At 44.7% G+C, this 27,894-nt stretch overlaps 1 long non-coding RNA gene across 1 annotated transcript in view; it reads right to left on the reverse strand.

Annotated features, from left to right (window-relative positions):
* The window catches only part of LOC308564708, a 44,637-nt gene extending 35,285 nt beyond the window's left edge, over positions 1–9,352 (reverse strand). Inside the window, exons 1-2 of the long non-coding RNA XR_013999983.1 lie at positions 9,134–9,352; positions 8,948–9,035 (exon numbers count right to left, since the gene is read on the reverse strand). This is a non-coding gene — a long non-coding RNA (uncharacterized lncRNA). The remainder of the gene's footprint in view (positions 1–8,947; positions 9,036–9,133) is intronic.
* Positions 9,353–27,894: the final 18,542 nt, after the last annotated feature.

Raw genomic sequence — 27,894 nt, forward strand, 5'->3', positions numbered from 1 at the left:
CTCCAAGTAATGCTGCATGAGAAAAGAGAGACCCAGCACTGCCCTATGCAAAGAGAAGGCAGACAGAGGGTTTGGGAGCCCACCAAGAAGCAATACTCTTGTCTCTGTCCAAGAGAAGCCAATATTTCACCACAGAGCTGAAATCTGGGTGGCCCTTTGGGTTTCCAGTCTGCATCAGAGGCGCTCACAAAAAAGGACTTTATGATAATTAGGCTCCACAACATGCTTTCAAAGGCGGCATTATTAGACCCATGTTATAGGTGGAGGAACTATAGCCACAGGGAAGTGATTTTTCCCACCCAAGGCCACCCAAAGTGTCTGGGAGGAAAATGAGGTCAAGAACAAAACCCATGGGTAGTCTGTGCTCAGCACAGGCCATGACACAGTTTCTCCGAGGGATGTTTATGCTCCAGTTAAAAGGGCTCTGTGACGAGCGCAGGGTAGAGGAGCACCAGAGATCTCTAGATAATTTTGTTATTGGTTACAATTTAAGTTCCTGAACGTATTCATGGCCACAAATGTTTTTCACAATCACCATTTCTTGAGTGTCTTTTATTATTATGCCTGTGTGACTTGGACACGTCATTTAACCCCTCTGTGTCTCCGTGTTCCCACCTGTAAAAAACTGGCATCATAATTTCCTCACCTGTGAAAAATTGCAATCCTCACCAAGGACGAAATGAGCTAACACAGAGGGGGAACCTTGGCAGAGCCTGGCCTGTGGTATCATACAGGCGTCAGTCATTCCTGCCCGGATTTACGCTGTGTTTCCCCACCCGTACGGCGAGCTAGCCCTTAGCAGGAGCCCAAGACCAAGCTCTGCGTGACTCAGTTCCCTCCCCCAAGCTTCATCCTGTGCAGACATATCCTCTAACTGTCCCAGAACAAACATTTACCATCATGTGCGTGAGATTCCCAGCTTCTAAGAACATTTTTTAAGTTATCGTGGTTTCCTCATGTTTTATAATATTCCAAGTGATCTCACAAACCTCATCTCATGTCAACCTTATAACAATGCTATGAGGAAGGCAAAACCTTAACCTGTCCATTTTATGGATGGGGAAATTGAGTCCCTCTGAAGTAATCCCCTCAAGGTCATACTGATTAATAGTAATAACAATAGTTACTACTACTAACATTTCTGAAGACTTAATATTAGTTTAAACACATGAGATTGCTGGTATTCTACCATTTTAACTTACACAAGATAAAGAACTTCGTATTGTTCAACCTACATATTGTGCTCATTTATTCCTCATATCAAACCTATAGGGTAAGAACAAATTCCCATTTTATCAACAAGGGGAGTGCAAACTTAAAGGCAATTACCCAAGATCAAACAATGGAGCCAGAATTCAAACCCAGGCCAGTAAGGCTCCAAAGCCCACATTAGTAACTCGGCCATACCACCCGTCTGGTACACGGCTAGGAAACGGGGGAGCTGCGCTGCTCCCCAGATCTCTGACTGGTGATGTGATACTTTTTTTGTATTACAAAGTTGGCATGTTTACGCTCACTCTCCGTGACAACCACGTAATAGAGAAAAGATCATCCCCATATTGAAGATGAGAAAGCCGGGGCTCACAAAGTTTTCCTGCCTCAAAGTCACACAGCTAGTAAATCTGGGAGTTCAAACCCAAACCAGGGCTCTGCTACTTCAAAGCACGGGCTCTTTAACCATCACATTGTGGTTCTAAATGACCTGGGGACGATTTAAAATCTCCAGAGTCCAGGTGACCCTGCAGACCAACTCAATCAAACCTCTTGAGGTGAATCCCAGGTAAGAGCAGTTTTTGAAACCCCCCAGGAAACCCCAGTGTGCAGACAAGCTTGGGATCACTGGACACTCCATCCTTCCCACCCAGCCACCGCGGCCGCCCCCAGGCCCCTCCAGGCTGATGGAACCTGCCCTGAGCGTCCCCTGCGGGTTTACCCCCGCAGCAGTGACCCGAATCACGGCTGACACAGTGACTACCTCTTTCCCACACTCACATTCTTCAGAGAGCTCCTGTCAAGGACCAAAGCAAGCCATGGCAAAGGGCCACTCACAGAATCTTCCCAGTGACAACACTCAGCTGTCACTGAGACGGGAATGGAAAGCGTTTCGCCAAGGGAGGCCCCCACTCTCCCCAGCTTTTAGCTTTGGCCTCAGTGGGTACCCTGAACTGGGACAACTGGGCTTGGCTGGTGTCTGACCGGGAGCTCGCTGAGAGGCGCTGAGCAGCCCCTGCGGAGTGGGACAGCCGTCCGCCTTTGCCATGACTCACGCCGGCCGTGAGCAGGGTCAGGGCCAAGCTCCTGAACGTGAGCAGGGAGGAGTGCATTCCCTCTCGCTGCGCCCAGTCCCCGCCAGCTCAGAATGCTTCATCTTCACAAACTTCACTTATTTTCAAAAGTATGCTTCTTTGATTCCTGCAAGCCAAACCCATGGAAAAATAAGGGAAACCAAATGCCAGGGAAATGGCGCCAAGGCAAACACATGTAAGCCCTGAAATAACAGGAGATACTGTGGTCAAGTCTGACCTTTTGAACTGTGCGATGAGTTGAAGCAAAAACAGCTCTTGCTGCTGCTTTGAGGGGGCACAGTAATCGCTCATTTGTAATGCTAAAGAGCGTGGGTTTAAAGAGATTGCCTTTTGAAACTGTAGGGATTCAGCCAAGGGGCCAGAAATAATATCATTTTGAGGAATGATTTTTATTTTTTTTAAAGAAAGCCATCTTTCACCTCCGTGGTCAATATAAGCCCAGCATCTTCTGATTTTTATTTGTCAAGTGATGACTATCTAAGACGTCCAGAGCTTCCACAAATGTTTCTCTTCTGATAACACCAATACTTTGGTGCGGTCTCACCTACCAGCAAGAATGCAAGTTCACTCGTTTATTTCAGGAGATAAATGTGGAAGGGCCCAGATGGAAAAGTAAAATGGTGACCCAGGGTTAAAAGTGGAGTGCAGAGGAGGCTCCTGGTTTCCACTCTAACCACGTCAGCCGCAGCAGTGCCACAGCCTCAGACCTGCTGGGGGGCTGCCAGCACTTACATTCCTAGGAGATGCCAGCAGCTGCATTCTTGGGCACACAAAGCAAGTCACCAGGAGGAATTTGCTGCATGTTCACATGACGAAAAAAAGACTACAAGCTACAGAGGTCACGCAAATGAGGACTGATTCCCATGAAAGAGATTCCCCTTTTCAAATAATTGCCAGGTTTGCCTAAGAATAAAATACTCATTTTTATGTTGTTTTTCAGGTAATAATAGTCCCTCCCTTTAGTTATATCATTTGCTACATTTCTAGAAGATGTGTCTTGAAGAGAAAAAAATACATGGTAAATCTAGCTTCATTGCAATTATTGAGGGGAAAATACCCTATAAAATAAATAATAGCAAATACCTGCTAGTACTTATTATGTGTGGGACGCAGTAAAACCTAACTGCTTTTCATGTATTAATGTATTTAATCCTCACAAACAGTGGCTACTATTAGTGTCCAGAAGTTGTATTTTTATTTTAATGGCGTCATGTTTATCAATTATTCCATCTGTTCTTTCTCTTGTTTAGGAATCAAAAAATCAAAAAACATTGTTTAAAAATAAAATAAAAAATTATCCCCCAAATCATAAAAGTATTTCTCCTGTATTTTCTTCTACAAGTTTGAAATATTTAATTTTGATATTTAGGCTTATAATTTTATCTGGAATTTATTTTGGATTAAGACATGAGGTAGGGATCTAATATATATTTTTTCAAATGGATAACCAATTTTCCTAGGCTCGCTTACTTCCCAATCCCACCATCCTTTCCACACTGGTAATGTCACATTCTTCATCTGTCAAGTTCACATAGCTATGTGGGTTGGCCTATGAGCTCTGTTTGTCCATTCCTGTTATGACACCACACATCTTAATTACTATAGCCTTATAAGTTTATACCTGGTGGAACAATTTCAACATCTTCCCCCACCCACCTTCTCTCTCTTCTTTTTCATTTCATATTGACCTTTGCCCTTCCATATCAATTTTAGAATCCCCTGATTAAGTTCCAGGAAAAACTCTACCTAGAATTTTGTTTTAATTTGCAAGTTAATTTTGGGAATTGATAGCTTCTTGATGCTGAGTCATCATATCAATGAACATGGTATGTTTCTTCATTTCTTTAGCCTTTTTATCCCCCTAGTGAAAGAGTCTTGTTCCCACTTTTAAAGAAAAAGATTTTAACATTTCATCCTTAATAATGTTTGCTGTAGGTGTTTAGTAGACACCCTTTATTAATTAAGCAAGTTTCCTTCTATTTCCTTTTTGCTAGAAGTTGGCTAAGAAAGTTGTTAATCATAACTAGGCATTGAATTTTATCAAATGCTATTGAGACAATCACATGGCTTTTCTCCTTTAACCTTTTTAATGTCAAACCATCTTTGTATTCCAATGATAAATACAATTTTATTTTAATACATTCATTAATTTCCTAGCATTTTGCGTATTTATGCACACATATTTATCCATGCGGCTGATTTTTAATCTTTCTTTCTTATACTCTCCTTGTGTGGGTTGGAAAATGTTCCCTTATTTTATATTTCTCAGTTCCAACTCTTCCTCTTAGGCGGGCATAGGGCCTCATCTCCCATCCCCACTCCCCCTCCCACACCCCCCACAGCCAAGGGGATTGTATTCATTGCACTAGTAAAAGGAGTTTCCCAGTAGGAGGGCTTTAGGTTATCTGGTACCAGCAGAACTAAAAGTTTCATAAATTAGAACTGCACGTCACGAATGCTTTTGCCTTTTTGAGCAGAGATCAGTGGGCTGAGAGCAGGATTTGTGATCGGATGGCAAAAAGGGACAGTGTGCTCTGTTCTGTGTAAGATGCCCTCTTAGATCTATCTACCCACTCTGAACTAGAGAGTGACAATCAGCATCACACCCTAATTTTTTATATTCTTTTTGTTTTTTCCTGTCCTTCCCTCCATTTTTCTGTGGAGGCAAAAAATCAGGGACAGGAGATTCAGGGAGCTTAAGAGCGTAATCAGTGCCAGAACACTACTGATGATAATAACAGCATTAATAATAAGAGTTGACATTTATTAACATTTAAATAAACCAGCTCCTGAGCCAAGGCTTTCCAAGTGTTCTCTCACCGAAACCTGGAAACCCTGTGAGGCACTGGATCTTAGTGTGCCGGGCAATTTGCTCAGGTACACACACCTAGGAAGTGGTAGAGATCCCAACCTTAGTCATCGAAAGCCAGAGCCTGCCGTTGCCTGCACTGCCCTTCAAACATCCCAGCCTGAATGTTTAAATTCCTATTTTTTACTTAATACCCCCTTTATCTCCACCCCCCTGCCACCGCCACACACACAACATCTACTTAATCTTTTCATCTCTTGTTAAATGGTGAAGCGATATTGTGTAAATATATAGATTTCTGGAGGATTATTCCTGAAGGTGCTGCAACACCCGGCTCAGGTGACACCTCCTCTGGGATGCTTTCATGGATGCCTGCAGGCTGGTGAGGTGACCCTCCCAGGCATCCCGTAAAGCATACTGAATCACAGTTACTTCATTCAATGAGTCTTTCCTACGGGTCTATGAGCTTCCTGAGGGTAGAGACGATTTCTTATTCCTTTTTGTGTATCAAGTACACAGTACAAGTCCTGGCACATAGGAGACACCTGGCAAACATCTGATGAATGAATGAATGAATGAATGAATGAATGAATGAATGAATGAATGGAAACTATCTTTCTTAGAGATCATAGTCTCAGCTAAATGAATATATTTCCAAGAATGGAGATGTTTATTATTCTTACAAAATACTGATTCATTCTACTTTTTGTCTGAAAACAGGCAAAGACCTCTCTGGAGATGCACACGTTTCTGATTTGTGTAAGCCTGTTTCAAAATCACTCCACAGGGCGGATGTGGCCGCACCTAGGCCCCCTGCCTCACGCAGCTCCATGTTCCCCTGGCCCGGGAGGTCTGCCGCCTCCTGGCTTCGGTCTGACCGCGCGTCTCCCACCAGTCATGAGGGACATTCTGTCCTGCCCTGTGCCCAAGCACGGCTCGCCCCTGTTGTGACAGCATGCTGGCCAGATGTCGCTGCCTCTCCGAGTGGCCGCACTGGGAAGCCCTGGGAATTTTTGCAAACCGATGCATTTATCCTGAAAGCAGCATTCTGTTGTCTTTTTATGTTCTTTGTCCCAAAAGGAGATGTTCATGCGAATGTCCTTAAAAAAAAAAAGTAACGAATCCAGGCACAGGTGTAAACCCACCTGTCCAAGGCTGACATTGTGGCAACCCTGTTGCCCTCTCATTAAGAGGGATGAACCATCTCGCTTTCTCAGAAATAACACCAAGATGTCTCAGCCACCCAACTCCTGTTAAATCACGCCATGCTTCATGCACCACCGAGTTGCTGGAACTATTTCTCTCCAGAAAAAAGAAAAACCACATCTACTCAACAACACAGTTGTTTTTAAGTAACCCCAGGTGGGATGTGTTGGTATCCCTCCTCTCGTTCTATAATAAATCCTTGTAACTAAATAAATAGGCATTATTCTTGTGCATGCAGAAGCCAGAAGAAGCTTTTCTAAGCATGGAAAAGTGAGAGAGGTAAGACCTGAGAGGTTAGGCATGAACAAAATGGTGTTTTTTTCATACTTAGGTGAAGTAGAAAGGTTATATTCAAAGTGGGCACAGCAAGGCTTGTCTGGGGAATCTCACTGATCTTAGGCTTCTGCCCTGTTGGCTGATCAGAGAAAAGGGGGCTGCATGTTCAACAGCAGGGCCTCAGTCAGACAGACCTTGGTCTGAACCTTATCTCTGCTGTGTGATGCTAGGCAAATTACCTAACCTCTCTGAACTTCAGGTTGCTCATCAGCAAAATGAGAATAATTCTTCCTCTATCACAGGGTTGTTATAAAAATTGAATGAGAAACCTGTTGGGTCCTAGACACGGTACTTGAAACATAGTAAGTAACTATAATTAATAATGACATGCAGTAAGAGCTGTTGTTATTGTTTATGGAAAACAGAACTGGTTCCATCTAATGAGGAGATGCATAATATGACCTTGTGCTAAGGGGCACACAGACCAAAACAGTCTCTCATCCATGATCTTATCATGATGCCCATGCCTCCCCACTAAAAAGCCACTACCTGAGGGCCATCTGGAGACTGGGTTTGTCTGGATTGAGGAACTATGACGCTGAGGCAGGCAGATAAAGCAAGAGCTATCTTACACATTATGAAGGCTTTGTTAAGGGGAACAAGACCCATTAACAGTCAGGGTCCCATTGGATAAGCCAACTGCGGAGAAAATCAGACAGAGGGCAGGTAAGTTTTGATGAGGGAAAAGGGCAAGGAAGAGGTAATGATATTGCAAAGGGGAAGCCTGGGAGATCCAGTCGCCCATGGAGCATAAAATAGGATGGAAGAAGGGTTCTGAAGGGGGCCTAGGCGAGGAAGGCTAGAGTCCAACTTCGCCAGTTTTAAATTTTTGCTTTAGGTGAGAAGAAAGAAAATACAAACATTTTGGAAACTGGAGCCATTACTAAGAGGCCTATGGAATGATCTGGTAGTATAAAAATTCATGAGTAATCATGAACCCTCATCCTGAATTTCATTTGAGGCTTAAGGCAGCCTGCAAATAAGAAAGAAATGCAGGAAATCTTAAGCCCCTGTAACGAAGCAGGGTAAGATAGATCCCTTAAGCAGCCACTGTCCGGGCCCAGGCAATTTCTGGAGGTGCAGCTCTGGCCTCGCCCCAGGTCTACTCCTCACGCCAGGAGCTAAAGGCCACTCTGTTGCATGAGGAACTGCCAAAGGCACAGAGAACCCCCAAGTGCTGGGCCTGACAAAGTCAGTTGCCCAACAATATGTATGTGTCCATATTCTATTCAAGACAAAGGACCGCCCCCAGTGAGTACAACTGGCTAGTGAGCAAAAGCCACAGAGACAACTCTTGGCCCAGTATCAGGAAAGGCTTCCTAGCAGCCAGGCCTGCTCAAAGGATAGAAAGCAAAGCAGTAAGATCCCCGTCACCAAATGTGTTTCCAGCGAAGGCTGGCTTACAGAAATCCATATTCGAAAGAGGAAACTAGACTCCATCAGTTTAAAGTTCACCTTCGGTTTTCCAGGCCTGTAAAACAGAAGGTGTGACCTCCAACTATGGCGAGCTTATAGGATAACCAAGAAAACAGAAATTGTGGAAATAATAGAAGATCCAAAGCAACAGACGGTGAGTCAAGGGAAAGGTCTAAAAAGCTCAGTATGACCATTCCAAAAAGCAGCTCTCCTGAGAATAGTCGAGAAAAAAACAGAAATTTCTTCACACCTGAACAAAATTCATCGCTTTGTAAGAAAAATAGTAATTAGACTGGATTCCTGGAACTGAAGATAAAGATGAAGTACACCGGTGATTTACAGCCGGGAGAACTGGTGCACAAACTCCCACACCGCCCCACCAGATTCCTACTCAAATGCAGTATGCCTGTCATGCAGAAAAATAACCTCAGATAAACAGTTGCTTTGCCATCTCATAGGAACAATCAGATCTGCCTGAATTCTGCGCCCTGCCTTTGTGCACACTACGGGCCTATTCTCAATATTCTGCTTTGCAATAAATTAGAATTCAAAGTCACGGTATGCCAAACTTAATTGTTAACTCAGAAGATAGAATCTGCCACCTCAGGATTTCCTATGGGCTCGAAATCATTATTTATTCATTCATTTCTGACAGCCTCTGAGGATCAGATTAGAAAAGGTCTTCTTTGTCCTACCAATAGCATCGGCTGGAAACAGGACACAGAGATAAAAATTAACTAGGGCCTTGCTACTGGTGTGGTCCAAAGACGCAGCCCCGTAGGTCCCCACCCCCCGCACCCCACCCCCACCCCCACCCCCAGAGGTGCTGAATCAGAATCTGCGGTGTAACCAGATCCCAGCCATTTGCAGGTACCTTGGCATTTGAGGAGTCCTGAGGAACGTTTCTGTCGCTCGCCTTCCGACCTTCAGCACCTGAAAGCTTTTAGAAGAAACAGCAGCCTCTGGAAAACAGAAAAGGGGAAAATTGCTCAGGTTGTAATCATTCATGGAATCATGGATCAAGTGTTTGTATTGTTTTAGAAAATGCCCTGCTGCTCACGTGGCACAGCCGGGCTGAAATCGCTGCCAGAGCCTCGGGCTTGTTTTGACCCAAATCAGCTGATTAGTCTCGGTTGGTTGGTGGGCTTCGGGAAGGGGAGGAAAGCCTCCAACACGCATCTCCACAAGGCAAGGCAGCTGTTTCTCATAACCGGGCGAAGGAGCCTAGCGGGGCTTCATCCTTCACAACCCGCAGCCGCTCCGTCCGCACAGGAATCGCGGCGACAGTTTCAACGAGAGCACGCCGTGGCAGCAGAGGCCAGCTTTGTGAGCGGCCAGGTGTGAGACGCACAGAACGAAAATACAGTGTTTCCTAGAGCACTTCCTCAGTGCAAAAAGCCCACAGGTTGCAGGACACACCACGGATTTAAGGACAGCTTTTCGGGAGGGGTGTGACCGCTTCTTTAAGTAAGTCACAGACGTGTCCCCGTTTTCGAAAAGTAAAACTGAGGAGGGCAGGGCTTGTGGGAGGACAGCTTAGAATCAAGAAAATTGGACAGAACAGCGCTTGACAATATCATTAGCCAGTTTTGTTCATGGATATCAGCAATGACGTTTTTACTTGGCACTCTGCTAATCTATGTGAAAGAGTGATGGTCACTGTTTTCTGCAAGCATCTGTTTTGCTGCAGGACTGAAGTATAACCTGAAGGGCTACAGAGAAGAGAAATATCAAGACTTCACCTTCTCCAAAGAAATTTGGGTGGAAAATCAAATACATCTAAGAGCTTTGTGCTCCTGCAAAACTTTGGCTTTCGTGATCTGGGGCCTGATTCCGGTCACCTAACGATCCAGACGTCATGAAAACAGACCATCTGACCATGGGCATATATATGTGGGGAACAGGGAGGATGGATGGGGTAGTCGTCAGAGGCAGAGAGAGAACCTGAAGTCCTAAAAGGGGAGAAAAATTGTTCCCCAAGCACAGAGTGAGCCAGTGAAATTCTGACTCCCTGATGTGCAGTCATTGTCTTCTACTCTCTCACACCTCCTACCTCACCCCATTCTGGGTGTCTGGTGGGACAGCCAAGCTCTTTTAAATGAGTAAGAGATTCCTCTTGCTCCAGCCCTAACATGAGCAAAGCACACCGATTAAGAACTGCAGAGAATGGCACCAGGAAATCCAAAGTAAGAGTTTCAAGTGGATGCCAAAGTCAGACAATGCACTTCCCCATCCTGCCGGGCTCGAAAAGCCTCAAACAATCATTACCGCGTGTCATACAATTTACAATGAACCGTTTCTGCTAATGGAAAAGTACTTTCTTCCTAAGGCCTTCTGGAAAGTTGTTTTCTACTTTTTTTTTTTTGGCTTTTAAAGGGATTCTACATAAATACTAGGATTTCCCACAAACTAAATTTACGACCGAGAAAGTCGGAAGGACGGATCCTATTGGTTAATGAGTGGAAAAATCTGTGCCACAAGGAACTGTGGTCATATTTGCTTTTATAGACCTTTATGTGAATTTCTTAAAAAAGGAAGAAAACTCTCTAAATGGATATTTATTAACGGCACATGTTTTTTGAAGAATCCCTCACAGAGACCTCAAGCTTTCAAGGAGGGATGTCACATCACTGGCTTATCTCTCCCCTGAATCCTAAAGCTCCCTCTAGTGACCAAGAACATATCACCGGCTACAGGTACAGATAGCAAACATTTTCTAGTCTCTTGCTTCCAAACAGCAGCTTGAGTTTCTATAGCATTTTTACACGCATCTGCTCATTTAACACGAAAACAGTAGGAAGTAAAAGTATCCTTTCCCCCATTTAACAGATAGGTAAGCTGAGGCTCGGATGGGGCTGAAACCTGTCATGTGGCTGGTAGCAAGGGAACGGGAAGGGAAGCCAGGTCTCCCGTGATGTTCTGCTGCACTGCCTCATGGTCTGTGACAATTATGTAAAGTCTCCATGAATGCTCTCACAGGAAGCACTTGTGGAAGCAAGCACTTTCAAGGGATTTATAGAAGTTACCCTTGACTTTTAGGGTCCTTTTGAGAGTCCAATGAGAATTATGGGCCCATAACTACACAATTTCCCCTACAACATCAGAACATCCATGGACCACACTGACAGGTATCTACTGACCCTCCAGGACTCTAAGGACCCCAAGTTAAGAAGTTATCAACATCTACTGGGTGTAATCTTGAGATATCAAGAACTCAAGGAAATGAACTTTGAAGTGCTTTACTCTTTCCCTTAATTATGATGTTTTCCATGCCTACCCAGTTATCTCTTCAGCCTGTTGTTCAGAGTATTTGGAAGGATTGACCAACTAGTATATATTTGCTAATAGTCAAGGAAAAGCCTGTGGATATGGCCCTGGAGGCCTTCTAGCATTCCCTTAGGCATGCCTGGGATTGGCGGCGAATGAAGATGGTTCTAGGAAAGTAGCAATTTGGGAGCATTTTTTCCGTCAAATGTAAGAGCATACCACAGTCTCACCGGCTGACTCTGTGGACAGCCTACAGAAGCAACACAGTGAATGTGCAGAGGGCTTTCTTCAGTGAACAAAAGCCAGTGCTGCCTCTAAATCCTTAGCTCTTTTCATCCTGGCACTTCCAACGGCTTTGGAAAAGCCTGAATGAACACGATGTCTTGCCAGTGCACGCAGGCTCTTCCGTGTGAGCTCCGTGAGAAGAGGGGCCATGTCTATGTAGATCAGTCCTATTCCCAACGAACACGAGCCACAATCAAAAGATATTTTATGAATGAATATGTGGATGGTCCTCCTCAATGAGTCAGTTCCCCTGGGAACCTGCTCATTTCCCTCCCTAATTAATCAGTGGCCTCTGGTTGCCTGGGACGTTCCCCTAGAACACTCCACACAGGCCGCTCAGGTTCTGGATGTGTGACTGCTCTTATGAAAAGTTCTGTTCTCTGTTCTGTGACCCACTCCCAAGGCCTAGGTTGGGTTACAAACAAACCTAAGCATGAGAACAGCTTCCTGCCAAGGGCCTCTCAGAAAGTATATCACAGTATTAAAATGGGTGAAATACAGCACTCTAGTGACTAGAACATTCATCCATCAAGTACTTCAAAGTTCATTTCTCAGAGTTCCTGATATCTCAAGAGAAGAGTTCATGTGAGTTAGGAAGGCCTCTGTGGATTACCTCACACACCCTCTGCCCTTGGTGCCTTTCCACACCTCTGAGCTTTTATCTCATGTAACTTCCCTGCCCACCCGGTGAACCGTCACCTCAAAAGTGTCTTCTCCAGCTCTCCTTATGAGCAACTCTCCCGTTTCCATGGCAGAGTTCACACTTTTATGGCTGGGATATGACACTATCATAATTATTGCCCTCCCCTAGGCAGCCCAACAAGAGGGGCAGGAGTTGCTGAAGCCAAGAATGAACTGTCTTACTCTTCAATTCATTATGCTTAACTTTCTGGCAAATCCAATTTTGCAGAAGTTTCTGGCAACACCTGTATGAAAGCACAGGGCTTCCCAATGAAGAGTTAAAGTCTGAGCCCTGGCAAGGCTGTGCTTTTAGGTGTGGTTGGGGTCTCGGCACGACTCCCCAGTCTTTTTACACATAGCATCCCTCTTTCCCCAGTTGCCTTCGTGGATATCTTATTGAAATAGCAAAGTTTCCCCAAATTTTGAGCCTCACCTTTGGGATTCTTGCCATATCAAAGTAGCACCTGAGCTAATATTTACTGAATACCTTCCTTCAGATTAACTCAATTTTTAAACAGCACTTTTGCTTTATAAATCATATTCATGAAATATTAAATTAGATGTGCTTTTCTTCATAATATATAATAAAATAAAAATAATAAAAGTAAAAAAAAAAACCTTTGCATTAAAATAAACTCATAACTATTAAAATTTTAAAAAACTACTTTTCCTAGGTACCCACGCAAATCACCTCCTAGTATCATGTCTGCTCCCCTGTGAAATTCTAAGCCCTCACTCCCCTCCCCAGGCCTTCTGCCCCTTCATTCTCAGCGGACTCTCACCTCCTGCATCCACGAAGAGTCTATAAGCAGACTGGCTTCCCCCCGCCCCTCCCCATACCGCGCCGCCCCACGCACACACGCAGCGCCCCCGCGCCGCCCCACGCACACACGCAGCGCCCCCGCGCCGCCCCACGCACACACGCAGCGCCCCCGCGCCGCCCCACGCACACACGCAGCGCCCCCGCGCCGCCCCATGCACACACGCAGCGCACCCGCGCCGCCCCACGCACCCCCCGCAGCGCACCCGCGCCGCCCCACGCACACCCCGCAGCGCCCCCGCGCCGCCCCACGCACACCACGCAGCGCACCCGCGCCGCCCCACGCACACCACGCAGCGCACCCGCGCCGCCCCACGCACACCACGCAGCGCACCCGCGCCGCCCCACGCACACCCCGCAGCGCACCCGCGCCGCTCCACGCACACACGCAGCGCCCCCGCGCCGCCCCACGCACACACGCAGCGCCCCCGCGCCGCCCCACGCACACACGCAGCGCCCCCGCGCCGCCCCACGCACACACGCAGCGCCCCCGCGCCGCCCCACGCACACACGCAGCGCCCCCGCGCCGCCCCACGCACACACGCAGCGCCCCCGCGCCGCCCCACGCACACACGCAGCGCCCCCGCGCCGCCCCACGCACACACGCAGCGCCCCCGCGCCGCCCCACGCACACCCCGCAGCGCCCCCGCGCCGCTCTCCGCGTCTCGTCCTGCCCTGCTCTCGCACACCAGCTGCCTCTCCCTTTGTCCAAGAAATGCCCAGCCACTTGCTCAGGAGCCCATCCCCACGCTCTGCCTCAAGGGGCTTCCTCAATTGACGTCTCTCTTGCTTGTCTCTCTCTTAATTATTTACATTGTGAAACATATCATCCGTACACAGGTGTATGAACACGTGTGTTCAGATTCGATGATAATAAAAATACAAGCACGCGGGTGCCCCTCACCCGGGTTGGCAGAGCACTGTTGCACCTTCAAACATGCTTTGTACATATCTCCACGCCTCTCCCTCCCACGCAGGAGTGAGCTCTGCCCTTTCTTTATAGTTTCAATGCCTATGGATGCACATTTAAGCAACATATGGAGTTTTGCTCCATTTTAAATTTTATGTCAATGAATCATACTGATTTATATTCAGTGACTCACTTCTTTTATTCAATATTATGCTTTTCAGCTTTAATTATTTTTTATGTATGTAGCAGTAGTTGCTTGTGTTGAGTATTCATTTCATGACTAACCCACAAGGTTCCTTCATTTTTATTTCAGAAGAATATTCCATTACATGACTAATCCACAAATTATTTATCCTGTTACTGCTCTTGGATATTTGGCTGTTTTCAGTTTTTTGTTATTATAAGCAATACTCTTATAGGCGTTCTTATCATTGTGTCCTAGTACGTATGAAGGGTTTTTTAGGACAGTGGCTTTCAAAATGTTTTGAACACAACTCATAATAAGAAATACATTTTACGCCCTAGACAGCTGCTCAGTGGTTAGAGCGCTGGCCAGAGGACTGAAGGGTCCCGGGTTCAATTCTGGCCGAGGGCATGTACCTCAGCTGCAAGTCGATCCCGGCCCAGCGGGGCCCAGGTGGTAGGCAGCAATCCATGTGTCTCTCTCACATTAATGTTTCTCTCTCTCTATCTCCCTTCCACTCTCTCTGAAAAGCAATAGAAAAAATATCCTCGGGTGAGGATTTAAGAAAAAAATTACATTTTACAACACAACTCAAAATGATTCACTGGACAATATAAAATCTTATTATTGGCAACTCCCCCCAAAAATCCCAAAATATATAACCTTACTATTAGAAATGCCCTCTGATATTTTCTATTTCTATTCTGTTGTGTTTAATTCTATCACATCCTGTTCCCATTTATTTTATAAAGTGTTTTTTAAAAAGGTTGCTTTATCTACCTGTGTACTCTGACCCCAATCATGAAAAGTCAAAATTGCTCTAGGACACGGTCATTATTACATTGAAGCGACTTTTCTAAAACATAAGCCTGTCTTGTCTCTCAGCCATTTAAGGCCCTACACAAGCTCATTGCCTGTGGAGTGAAGTCTAAGTCCCTTAGCATTGCTCCCTGGCCTTCACGATCAGATACGTGCCTCTTTGCCTTGCGTCCACCTCAAACTTTACTGCCAGGAACACATATGGTAGAAGGGGTTCTTATTTATGTCGTCTACAACGAGTGCTCTCACGCCCGCCTGCCTTCGCAGGTGTTGCGTGCTCTCTGCGGGACCCCTTTCCCTTTTGCTGGTCTGATGAACTCTCTCCTTTAGTTTTCAGTTCATATATCAGCTCATCCAGAGTCTTCTTTGATGTCCTTAATCCCTCGCCCAAGGTTCCTCCTCTCTGCTGTCTCTATGACTTGCACATATTTCTATCACTAAATGTATTACGCAATAATTTTGTGTGCATTTTTGCCTTCCCTCCCTGTACAATGAGCTCTGAGGATGGGGAAAATACCCTATTGATCTCTGTGTGCCCAGAAAAAGAGTGGAGTTCCTAGCTCATAGCATGTCTAAATTGTACTGGATAAAAAAATGTTTTATGAAAATTAAGCAGAAATTAATAAGTGAAGCAAAATAATTATGACGGCTTTCAAGAAAGAATGTTTTCTCTAAAAACTGAAAAGCTGGATAACAGCGTTTTAACAAATTTTATACAAACAGGAAATCACCAGTAAAGTGAGTGTAATAGCATCTCCTGGGTGGAGGCGGTGAATGAATTCTGTGTTCATAGGGGCTTAGCAAGGTGCTTGGAACATAGGAAGTCCCCACTAGTTTTAGCTAGCATGATTGTGAACACTGTTAATGTGTAATTGTGTCACAGAGCACAAAAAAAAAAAAAATCCTTGTATGGTAGGAAGACATCTAAGACACCTTTAAGACATTGGGGATTTCCTTCCTAAGGAAGAATTCACTACATAGTTTCCTGAAATGTTAGTTATTGCTGGGTGTGGAAGGTAGTCATTTATTTGCGTGAGACCATTTTGGTTGTTGAAATTGGAGCCATAAACCTAGCTATGTGACCCGCCTTTTTTTAACCCACACGAGGAGCCAAAACTCTGAATCTCCTTTAGGAACTCAAACCATATTTCCAAGAAATTGAGCTTGGGTGTTTGCTTGCATTTTACACAGATGTATGTATAAACAAAGCAATGTTTTAGCAGGATATAGGAGGAGTGTGCCTGGGAATTTAAACAACAGACACATTGTCTTGGTTTTCTCTGGTATAAGAGATTAAAGGAATGATCGTAGCTTCACACATACTGCACATGTTTGTGCAGTAATTATTCTTTACAATTGGTTCTGGTTTCTCCATTAATGCCAAAGATTCTTTTTTACAATGTGATAAACCTTTTTGGCTCCAGCCTACCAGTTCCACACATTCCTTGGCCTTTTCATGCTTAATGATGGAGCTTTAAAAGCTATACTTTGTATAACTCTGATGTGTGTGTGCGTGCGTGTGTATGAGTGTGTGAGTGTGTTAGGGCCATGAAAAGAACTGGGGATACACGAGAGGAAAAGAGAAAATGGGGCTTTAAGGACTGACTATATTTTAAAAGTAAACTCACATGGCAACCATTCATAGTAAAAAAAGATACGATAATAAACGTGCAAAAGAAAAACAGCCCCAAAATATAATTTTAGGATTCTCACTGACTAAATTCATTTAGGTGACAACAAAACCTGTTTGCACACAAACATGGGGATACATGTCTAGATATGATTGTCTATTATTCTTCATGCTTTGCCCAAGTGCATCCATTTGGCCCCCAAAAGTAGCAGCAGCAACTGTTTTAATGAATATCGTGCATCGAGGCTGAAATCAAATTGGCTAAAAGTTAGTTAATTCCTTTTTCACTTCACTCTGATGCATAGGTTTACACCACCCTGAATGGGCCCCACGAACCTGACACTTCCAATACTCTGTGCCTCTCCAATGTTCATTAGTAAAGGCATTATGAGAAAGAGAAGAATTACTATTATCCAGATACACTGCGAACATTTCCCTTTCTCTAGGTCCCAATAATATAGTTACTATTATCCATGCCTATTATTTGTCAGGGACTATGCTCCATAATTTGAAATCCAGTTCTACTATTAACTAGCAAGTTAGCTTCTCTACACTGATGTTCTCTTGAGAATAAAAATGGAGGTAATGAAAGTACCCACATAATAGAGTTGTTGTAAAAATTAAATGAATATAAAGTGCTGAGCATAATGGCTGGTACATCGTAAACACTCAATAAATGTCCAGTATTATTAGTACTTACTATTATTTAAATTAATACACAAAATCACCCTTTGAGCAGAAATTATAATCCCATTTTACAGATGAGGACACTGAGACTCAGAGGCTAAGAAATGTGCTCAAAATTACTCAGCAACTAAGCATCACAGCTGGAATTTGAACCCATTTCCACATGCCTTTGAAGCCAAGCTCCACACGATGCTACAAGGCCTCCTCGAGCGGATAACTTTTCATTCCTACCTGAGGCAAGCGTGGTATTAAGCCCTTTGCCTCAGTTTCCTCATCTATAGAATGGGCATAATAACCCTGCTTCCCAGGGTGGCTAGAGGAAGCACCCCATAAACGGTACCCTGACGCCTTTCCTAGTGGTGAAACTGAAGGCCACCTTGAGACTTTCTAGGCAAGTTCAGAATAAAAAATATGGCTCACTCCGCAGAGACGTGATGGCCAACGTTAACCTCATCTTTCACCCAGTGACACGATCATCATCCTAAAGGCCCTTTTAATCTGTTTGACATTTTATTTCTAACTTTCTCTTTGAACCCCTTTTGGAAGAGCCCTAACATCTTTAGGTAAGAATAACAGTCTCAAACCACCTGAAATAACAGAAGTGGGGGATTTTTAAAAGGGGATCTGTTTGTTCTGGAACACCATGAAAGAAGTCAGCTAATTCAGCAGATTACTAGCTTCAAAGCCGTTCAACTTGACCAACGTGGAAGCCAAAACAGTCCTCGTGGTCAGCATACAAATGGGAACTTAACAACTGGCCTGACAAGTGCATTATAAAAGCTGCATGTGAGAGAGGGGAGTGGGGGGCAGGGGAGAGAGTGACCGCTTTGTCTTGGTGGGAGTGGAGTTTATGATTGCTAACTTGTTATTTCAACAGCCATGGCTAATGCTTTATGTTGTCCGGTCTGGCATAAGTTGTTAGTCCCAGTTGGATTCTTTTTGTGTGCCTTCTCTCAAATAGCTAAGTATTTCAGATGACATTCTGTAACTCAGAGGACTGAACGGGACACTCTTCAGAAAACAGGCATGTCAAAACTGAAACTTGTAAAAACAAAAACTAAACTCCTACAAGGAATTAAGCATCAAGTCTTTCATCAAAGGATTGCTTTTCGTATGTGGTATCATCATCTCTTGCTTATACACGTTCGTGGAGGGGACCAGTGACCCAGGTAATCCCAAAATCGTTTATTTGGTTTGGAAATGTGTTTCTATTTACACTTGATCCTGGGTCTATCTGGAGCTCTTGGGATTGGAAATAGAAACAAAATAATGAACTCACACTGTCTGACTCAAAAAACCAGGAAAAGCAGTCCTGGTTCTCGACCTTGAACTTGTCCCCAGCTCTGTGTGCTTTCAGTTCTACCGAGTTAAGACTTCATTTGCCAGACCACCGGCCTAAGCAGACTGTCCCTTTTGCAGCCCACAGTGTTTGTGGTTTATCATCTTACATTAAGTGAGAGAGAAAACTAGGTTCGGGAGTGGAAAGGCTTGTCTTCTAGTGCCAATAAGGCTACATGATAAATGAAATAAGAAAGAAACATACTGGGTGATGTTAAATAGGGTACTGGGCTCTGCATGCCCATTGTCGTTTCCGCAAGAGCTGACCCTAGTGAGAGTTAAATGCAGAGGTGTGACAAAGCGCTCAGCCTTGTCCTCGGTGTCTAGTTCTGTGTAAACGATTGCTCTGTTTGATCAGCGTGAGGTTGAAGGAAGCTCAGCCTCTGCCAAATCACATGGTGAGTTATCAATCTATAGAGAATTAAATAGAATCCCACAAGAAAATATATTGCAAGCATCTTTGCAGAATTAGTGAATAAATCTTGGCTCCACTACCGAATCAGGGGCTACACAAAGTGGTAAGTTTAAGAAGTGCAGAGAGGGAGCAAAACATGCTCGTGGGGATGCAAAACACAGCCAGTAAACTCCTGATTTTTCTAACAAAAAGCCCTGGGCGATCACTTGCGATGATTCCCTGACAGCATCTAAGTTTTACAGACTTGTTTCATTTAAGTGACTTGCTACCAGCAAGCAACGCCCTGTGTCACTTCTGCTGGGTGGTGATCCTTCATTATACTGCTGGTTACTTATTACTGGCTTGTTTGTTGAACTCCTAGGACACGATAAGTCTGCGTTATCTGAACGCAGTGCTTGCCAAGCCTCTGCGCAGTCGGTCCAGGAGTTCTTCAAGCAGCAATACATGGCACAGGGTTGGTAAGAGTCCCAGCGGCCACTCACTGGACCTTGGAAGGTGTCGTGCAGGACTTGTTTTTCAGCTGCCTTTTCGGCTTTTGGAAGAGAGAGTCACATTTCATTATTTCTGTCCTAGGAGGAACTTAAGTGTTAATCATATACAGTGCTGTTTTCCCACGATTTGATCGTTTCACCTCAGTAATTCTCAGGTTAGTTGGGATTTGTGAAATTTCTAGGATTTTCATTCCATGCCCTTAAAACTATGCAGCATCAGTAACATTCGTTTGTAGACTCAAAAGAATGAACTTCCCAAAAACCACGTTGAAATGATCACTTGGTAAATATACAATTTCAGCCTGGCCGGGCGTGGCTCAGCGGTTGAGCATGGACCTAGGATCCAGGCGACCAGGGTTCAATTCACGGTCAGGGCTCATGCCTGGGTTGCGGGCTCCATCCCCTGTTGGGGGCGTGCAGGAGGCAGCCGATTGATGACAACTGTCCCATCATTGATGTTTCTCTCTCCCTTCCTCTCTGAAATCAATATCTATTAAAAAATATATACAATTTTTTGTTGTCCCCATATAGCAACTTAGGTTGAACTTCTAATCTCCCTGAGTTATTCCAAGTAAAAGGACTGACTTCTCAATCCCAGTGTTTCTCAACATTTAGAGTACAAAGACCCCAGGGCAGCCTTGTACTCTCAACCATCAGGCGGTATTAGCGTATAGATTCTGGGGTGAGGTCCAAGCATCTCCATTTTCAAACAATTCTGATGCAGGCGGTTTGCAACACACATTTTTAGAATCACCTATTCCTACTAATACTTCGATTTAGGTTTAAAAGGAATTTACTGCCATAACTTACTATTTCTAAAAAACTGAATTTGAACACTTTTAAACTTGCTCAACTGTATAATCCTGAGAACTTAAGAATACTTAAAGGGGGATTTTTTTGGTTTGGTGAGTCACTAGTTTAAATATTTATTGCATGCCTGTTACATAGGCTCTGCACTGAAGCATATAAAAAATAAACACAACTAGATTGTGTTCAGCAGGGCTTGATAATCTAGTTAGGGGGGCAATATACAACCATAAAGAAGTTAAGTCAAATTACTTAGAGTGAATGATTAAATGGCAAATAAGGGGAAATCAGAGGGGGTACTGACAGGGATTAAAGTGAAAAAAAGGCCATTGCAGGAGTGCAGGGGCAGGAACAGGGAGGTAAACAGAGCCTGGGGCCGGGTTAAAGAAAGCCAGAGTGACTACACCTCTGAGCGGTTATGCTCTTGGGTCCCAGAAACACGTGACATCTCAGCTATGCATATTCTGCCTCCAAGTTCAGAGATGCCAACTATAATTAAATCCACATGCATATTTAAAGTCCCTGCTTACTCTAAAAGGGGCAAAGCCCCAATTTTAGATCTGCTCCAACTGTCCTATATTTTAATGCCCAAAATAGAAGAAAATAAAAACCCTCAGCCATAACCAATAGTTATTGGAGAACGACCAAAACTGAAGGAAAAACAGACCAAGAAATTTAGTATAGAGGTACGTTTTTAGAAAAATGTAAAAATGTTTTCATTAATTAGTTCAAGTTTTGTGCTGGAAGAAAGTGCAGGCATGGAGGGGAAATGCTCAACCCCATTACATGCCAGAAAATGTAAACACTAAAGCTGATGCAGGCGGGATGGGAAAGCAAGTGAGTAATGCGGGCCCGGGTGGGAGGCAGTGTGAGAACTGTGGCGGAAACAACTGTAATGTCCATAGAAAATATAAAAGGTATGATATTCAGCCTGTTTCTCTCTTTCTATCCCTCTCTTCCTCTCTCTCTAAAATCAATAAAAACATATTTTTAAAAAAGGATATTCATTTACACAAAACCCTGTACATGAATGTTCATAGCAGCACTATTCATAATCATCGAAAGGTAGAAACCACCAAATGTGCACCTGTGAAAGGATAGACCAAATGCAGCATATCCATACGATGGCGTATTACTCAGCCACAAAAAGGAAAGGAGTGCTGATAAATGCCTCTGCATTAATCAATCTTGAAAACATTATGCTAAGTGAAAGAAGCCAGACACAAAAGGTCACACATCATATGATCTCACTTATATAAAACATCCAGAATAGGTAAAATCAGAGAGACAGGAAGTAAATTGATGGTTGCCAGGAGCCGGGGGGAAGGGAGAATGGGGAGTGGCTGCTTAATTGGAACAGTTTTACTTGGGGTGATGGAAAGTTTTGGAACTAGACAGAGGTGGTGGTTGTGCAACCTTGTGAATGTATTATATGCCACTGGTTATGCTCACTTTGAAATAATTAATTTTATGTTATGAGAATTTCACCTCAATTTTTAAAAATCTAGATACAACAACAACAGAGGAACTGTGGCAAGCTGGAAAGGACACACCTTGTCACTGGCACCTCCCACCCTGTCCTTGCCGGGTGCTGCCATGACAGACCTTACTGTCTGAGAGAGGATGGAAGCTCGGGATTTTATATAAAAAATCGCTATTTTTAAATTTTGGCAACTAATTCGAAAAACTAAATTGTGCTGGCCAATGAGAGACGGCCCATGGACCACCAATATGTAAATTCTGGCATAGCCCATCCTAGTTTAAGTCAGAATACTTTAAGTCTATGCGCTCACTATATTGTTTCATGATTTCAAATTCTTAGAGATAGTTTAAGGAAAAATTTCATTTCACCTGAATATATATATTAAATATATACAAACATATACTAACTGTACTTTATATATAAAATTATATGTGCATATATTTTTAATAGAGGACACTATGGCATAAAAAGGTCTGTTTTTCCCCCAATGGCAGTTCCACCCCATGACATGATAGTTCTCTTTCATGTTCTTTTTCTCTGATATTTGACATTAGTTCCACGACAAATAAAGTGAAATAAAGCCCTTACTTTAAATAAATTCCAAGCATTTATAACTATGTTTAAATGCTCTGTTGCCAAATGACTAGTTATGTTAAAATAGAATAACAAAATATCCAATGTTTATAAGGATAAACAAAAACAAAGCCTCTGGATTTGAAAGCATAAATTTCAGAAGAAAGTGTATTTAACTTTTTATTTTAAAATAATTTTGACTTACAAGAGAGTAGTAAATAGAGTATTGAGAGTTCCCATATACCTTTCACCCAACTTTCCCTTAGATATGACCATGGTATATTTATATAACCATTTATAAACATTTATATCACTGTGGTACATTTATGAAAACTAAGACATTATCACTGATGCGATACCGTTAACTAATCTATCGATTTCGTTCCGATTTATATTCCAGGATCCAATCCGGGGTCCTGCGGTGCACTTAGTTGTCCCTGAGGCTGAGAAGGGTGGAGACTGGTCCAGCTCCCCCAGCACAGGGAGCAGAGCACAGATCCCCACTCAGGCGAGTCCCCACCGCTCCCCCAGCCAGGCTGCCCCGGCAGGAGCTGGCCCAGCCCGTGGGAAGCTTCCTGGAGTCAGCTGTTCTTATGTCACACGCTTAGAGGGAAATGGTGTTGCCCTCAACGTCCTTACGAGAGAAGCAGTGACCTAAGTCCGCATTCTAAAAATACAAAAGGGAACCACTCAGAATAATATAAACGTAGAGCAGAAACAGGCCTTTGAGATCACCTAGTTTAATGTTGTCATTGGACAGCTAAAGAAATCGGTGAGAATTTCTCCTGTTTGATTGAGAGATGGACACTTTTTAAGACTTACCTTTTAGACTCGCCTATGGGGCGCTGCGCTCTTAGTCTACACTAAGAGAGGAGAGCCCTTGGCTGCGGGCGTGGGAGTTGCAGACAGGTAGGTGATGGATGGCTTTTTAGTAAACTTATTCAAACTAAGAAAACATTCCACTCCCACACCACCCAAGAGAAACAACGCTCCTTCCATCTCCCTCTGGCCCTCAGGTGGTTCCCAGGCCCATGAGGCTGGTGGGAAGGGGGGACCCCTCCTTTTCCCCAAGTTCCTGTGCTGGTTCTATGGGCATATGACCAAAGGGAAAGGGGAGAATCTGTGGGTTCTGGGGAAGGAAAGGACAGTGTTCCTTCCCGACTTTTTCCTCCTGCACTTAAGGTACAGCTTTCTCCCTACTGACGGATAGCGGAGTATTTTCCCTTCTCGAGTGTCCAACCCACTTCCAGTTTTAAGAGGTAATTCAAGATACCACTGTCCTTGCTGAAAAGGTCTCTCTCTCAGGCAGGTTGCCACTACCAACAGGAGTAGGTAAATATTCACTGTAAAGTAACTTTGTGTGTTTCATTTCTTTCTCAAGCCAACACATGAATTTAACTTAGAATACTAATGGGCACGAGTATTATCTGCTATGTTTTCTTTTTTGAATAGAGACAAATTAGGTTTTAGTTTTAAGTCATAATGTGTAGTTTGTTAGTGCAACATAAATACCCTCACTGTGTTGTTCACCTGGGCCTTGGGGATCATAATAAGCAAGTCTGTGAAAGTCCAACCTTTGAGCTGCCAATGAGATCACTAGCAATTTATTTATTAAATAAATAGCCCCGTCTGTATTCCTTCAGACACTGAGGCCCCAGATGGTCTATTTTTAGCATTAGACATCAAGGTTTACCTTCCCATGGAATTCTAAGGCTTTCTTCAGGAATGACTAAGGTTTTAGAAATCTCCCTTGTAACTCTGTAGTCGTGTGCCACCTACACAAGCTGTCTGAGAATGCCTTTGGGATTTGAAAGCTGTCCTATCACCAACATTTGGTCCTTGAGAGAGCGGTTATGGATGGAATCACCGTTGTTCCAAAGCCATGCATCCCTCTCTGGCCTCCAAAATGATCAAATGCTAAGTGCTGTTTATTTGGGCGGCTCAAAACTAGTCTCAGCTTAATCGCTTCCTCCTGGAAGCTTTTCCTGAACTCAGCAAAACTTGGTTTCCTCCTGATCCACCCTGAGAGCTTGTGCTTTAAGGTAAGTACTGGTTTAACTCATCTCTGCCAGAATGTAAACTCTATCAGGTTCAATACCTCTAGAATCTAGCACATTGCTAGAAATTCAATAAATACCAGTGGAATAATCAAAGAGAAGGCTTCACTCATTCCATCTGAACCCTTCCAGGGTTCAGTCCCGTCCCTTCCTTAGAACTTCCTTCTCATGGTGGGAACTCTCTCCTGTATCCTCTTGCCACCTTTTTCATTGCTCTTCCAACAGCTTCTTTCCCTCCGCCTCATCTTGATGTTCCTTCCCTACATCCCAGCCCAGGCCATCTTCTCCCTGCCGGGACACAGTAGGCACTTGATCAACTTGCATTGAATGAAAGAATGTCATTTCTCTAACTCTCCTAGGCAAAGGTTATCCATCTCCATAGCTTCAATAATGATGTTAAACTAAATATCTACATATCTATACCCAACCTAAATTTACATAACTATCCCTAACCCAAATATCTCACCTGGGCAACAAGCCTATACCTCCGTGAGCACCCTGATGTCAATACCGTTCACAACTAAACCTAGACTTTCCAATTAAACACAACAGGTTGATCACACAAGATGATCTCCTTTCCCTCCCCAATCTGCTAACTAATGGCAGAGGAATTTAAGGGAAAACGAGGTACAAATCCACAAGGGCAAAGAGAACAGAAGAGAACCCACCAGCTAACTAAAGATTTCCACACGTTTTTGGAACGTGGAAGGTGGACGGAGGTGAACTGGCTGAGTTAGGAGAGAACTGGGGATAGGCCCGTATGTGCGTAGTGATTTCTTCTCATGTCTAGGAATATAAGTTGCAATATTTTCTTCTCTTTTAATTGGCTGTTTCCTCATGGGCCTTATTTGCTGTTTTCTTTTACCATTTAAAGGTTTCTGAATGCTGAATTAGATATTGGGGGGGAGGGAGACAGGTTCAGTCTCAGCCTACAGAACCCTGGAAGGCTCAGCACATGGAGACCCAGGTACCAAGGGGCACAGGGCTATGCACCAGGTGGACTGAAACGCAGGTCAAGTGGCAGCTTACATAATGGACTGTGACACACAGAGCCTCCTTCCCAGGCTCTACTCAGGAAAACTGGCAGCTGGCTTGTGTTCCCAAGGAAGATTAGATTTTTTCTCTAAGAAACTGAATAGCCTAAGGGGAAGACTTCCCAGTACGGGGAGGTTCCCTCAACAACAACAAAATCCACCATCAGCAAGCCCAACCTGTGCCCACATAGCTCCATCCAGCTTTTTAATGCTCTGTTCTCAAGTATAGACAGACAGGAATTCATATTACGAACATAATATGAACATCAATGTCACACAGAGATTACAAACATTTGAGGACTGAAAAAGAGAAAATGAAGAGGTAGAAAAGCCACCTGGAGGAAACAGAGCCAATTAGAAAGAAGAAATTATAATTAATGTCTTCCATAAAATAAGTTCAGAATGCTATGAAAAAGGAATAAACAGAAAAAAAAGAACTTGAAATTTAAAATAAAGTAGCCATAAAAATTATTCAAGAATTAGCAAATAACATCAAAGAGATTTCACAGGGAGTAAAAAAAAAAAAAGTAAGATTGGAAGGGAAAAAAAACTCACTTTTAAAAAAATAAAGAATTGATTCAAGACGACTAATAATTGCCTAAAAGAATTTCAGAAAAAGGGAACAGAGAATAATTGCGAGAGGCAATTATCAAAGAAATAATACAAGTAAGTATCCCCCTGGGAGCGGGACCGTGTAGTAGTGAGAAGTGAGGCAAAACAGTTTTCCATCCAAAAACGTTTAGCACTATTTGATTTTTAAACTATCTGCATATACTATTTTCATAAACAATTTAAAAGGATAAAAAATCCCCCGTCTCTCACAGCCAAAGCTCTCCTCCTTCTCTGCATTCCTTTCCTCCACTAATATGACCACCCCGTTAGCTCTGCAACCCTTTACGAGCTGTCTCAGATGGAATTTTCCCTCCTCTCTGTCCCCACTGTCCTCATCTGACCCGTCACCTCTCCCTGGAATGGTTTCCCAGCACTGCTACTGGTGGCTCCGTCGCTGGTCCCTGTGCCCCCGAGCCACCCTGCTACAGGTGGCCTTGAAGGGCTCTTGGGGCCCCCGCGGGCTCCTGCCCGGGCTGGCCCGGAGCCCCACCTCCGGCGTGGGCCTGGGGCCGCAGGCAGGTGTTTTCCCTGCCTCCCTGCCTCCCTGCTCCGCAGGCCGCTTCCAGGCCGCTCCGTCTCCTGCCCCTTCCAAACTGCCGGCGCTGAACGTTCATCGCGCCCTCCCGGCAGCGCGGCTCTTTCTGACTGTCGCCGGGCTGACAGGTTTCCCTGGCTCACTGGGACTCCGGCACCCAGCCGCCGTCTTTCTCCACCACCACGTCTCTGATCATTCCCGGCGATCTCAACATCTATATAAAGATATCCGGTACCCTGGCCTCTTAATCTCTTAATGTCCTCGACTTCATCCATATACCCCACCTGGGCCGCCCAGTGCCACGGTCGGCCTCTGGACCTTGTCATCACCCCCTGACTCCAGGCTGCTGCTCCAGCTTCCCTCGGGGAACCCCAGCCAACGTCCTGCGACAGCCGGGGACGCTCGTGGACTGAAGGCCCGTCCTCGCCGTCGCTGGGTAGTGACCAGTCCGTCGGGCTTCCTCTGCCCCTAAACACGAGCAGCTAAACTTGCCTCCAGAAATGGAAGAAACCACCACCACACCAGGGCGGAGCCTGCGAACTGGTCCCACTTTGGGCAAAAAATGTGAAATGGCAACACTGCCCACCGGTCAGTCCCACTAAGTTCTCTGGTAAATGCCCCCCCTCTCTGAGAGGCTTTTTTCTCTTTTAGCATTTTCTTTGCCCTCCTACCTGCAACAACTTATTCTACCCCTCTCCTGAGGACCGTGCCTCCCTTCCGTGAGGCAGAGAAACCGAAAGGCTTCAGACCAGTCGCGCCCACGTCACCCTCCCACGGCCAGTGCTGTCGCGGGCACAGGCCAGCCTGGGAACACGCATCTCTCCTGCCCAGACGGAAGGAGTGTCCTTGCTTCCACGAAGCCATCAACTTCTGCTGTTTAGGAAATGCATTGCTAAAGCAGCCCTGATGCCTCCTAAATCTGCAAGTCCCCTTTCCCCTGGGTCAGCAGCACCAGCGGAGAAACACGGTTAATATCACCCACCTGCAGCCAACGAGCGGAAAGCGGCCTTGGCCGCGCGTGCTCCCCGCACCCTGAAGCTCCTCCCGGGGCGGCCTCGGGGCGGCCCCGCTCTCACCTCCCGCTCTCTCCTCACCCTGCCGGGCTGTGCTCTCCTACCCATTTTCCTTATCACATGTGTCATACAGGAGGGAAGGAGGAATGTGGTTGAGCTTGGACCGGGGCGTCTTACGCT

Source organism: Miniopterus schreibersii (genome assembly GCF_964146895.1).
Source record: "Miniopterus schreibersii genome assembly, chromosome: 12".
Taxonomy (NCBI): domain Eukaryota; kingdom Metazoa; phylum Chordata; class Mammalia; order Chiroptera; family Miniopteridae; genus Miniopterus; species Miniopterus schreibersii.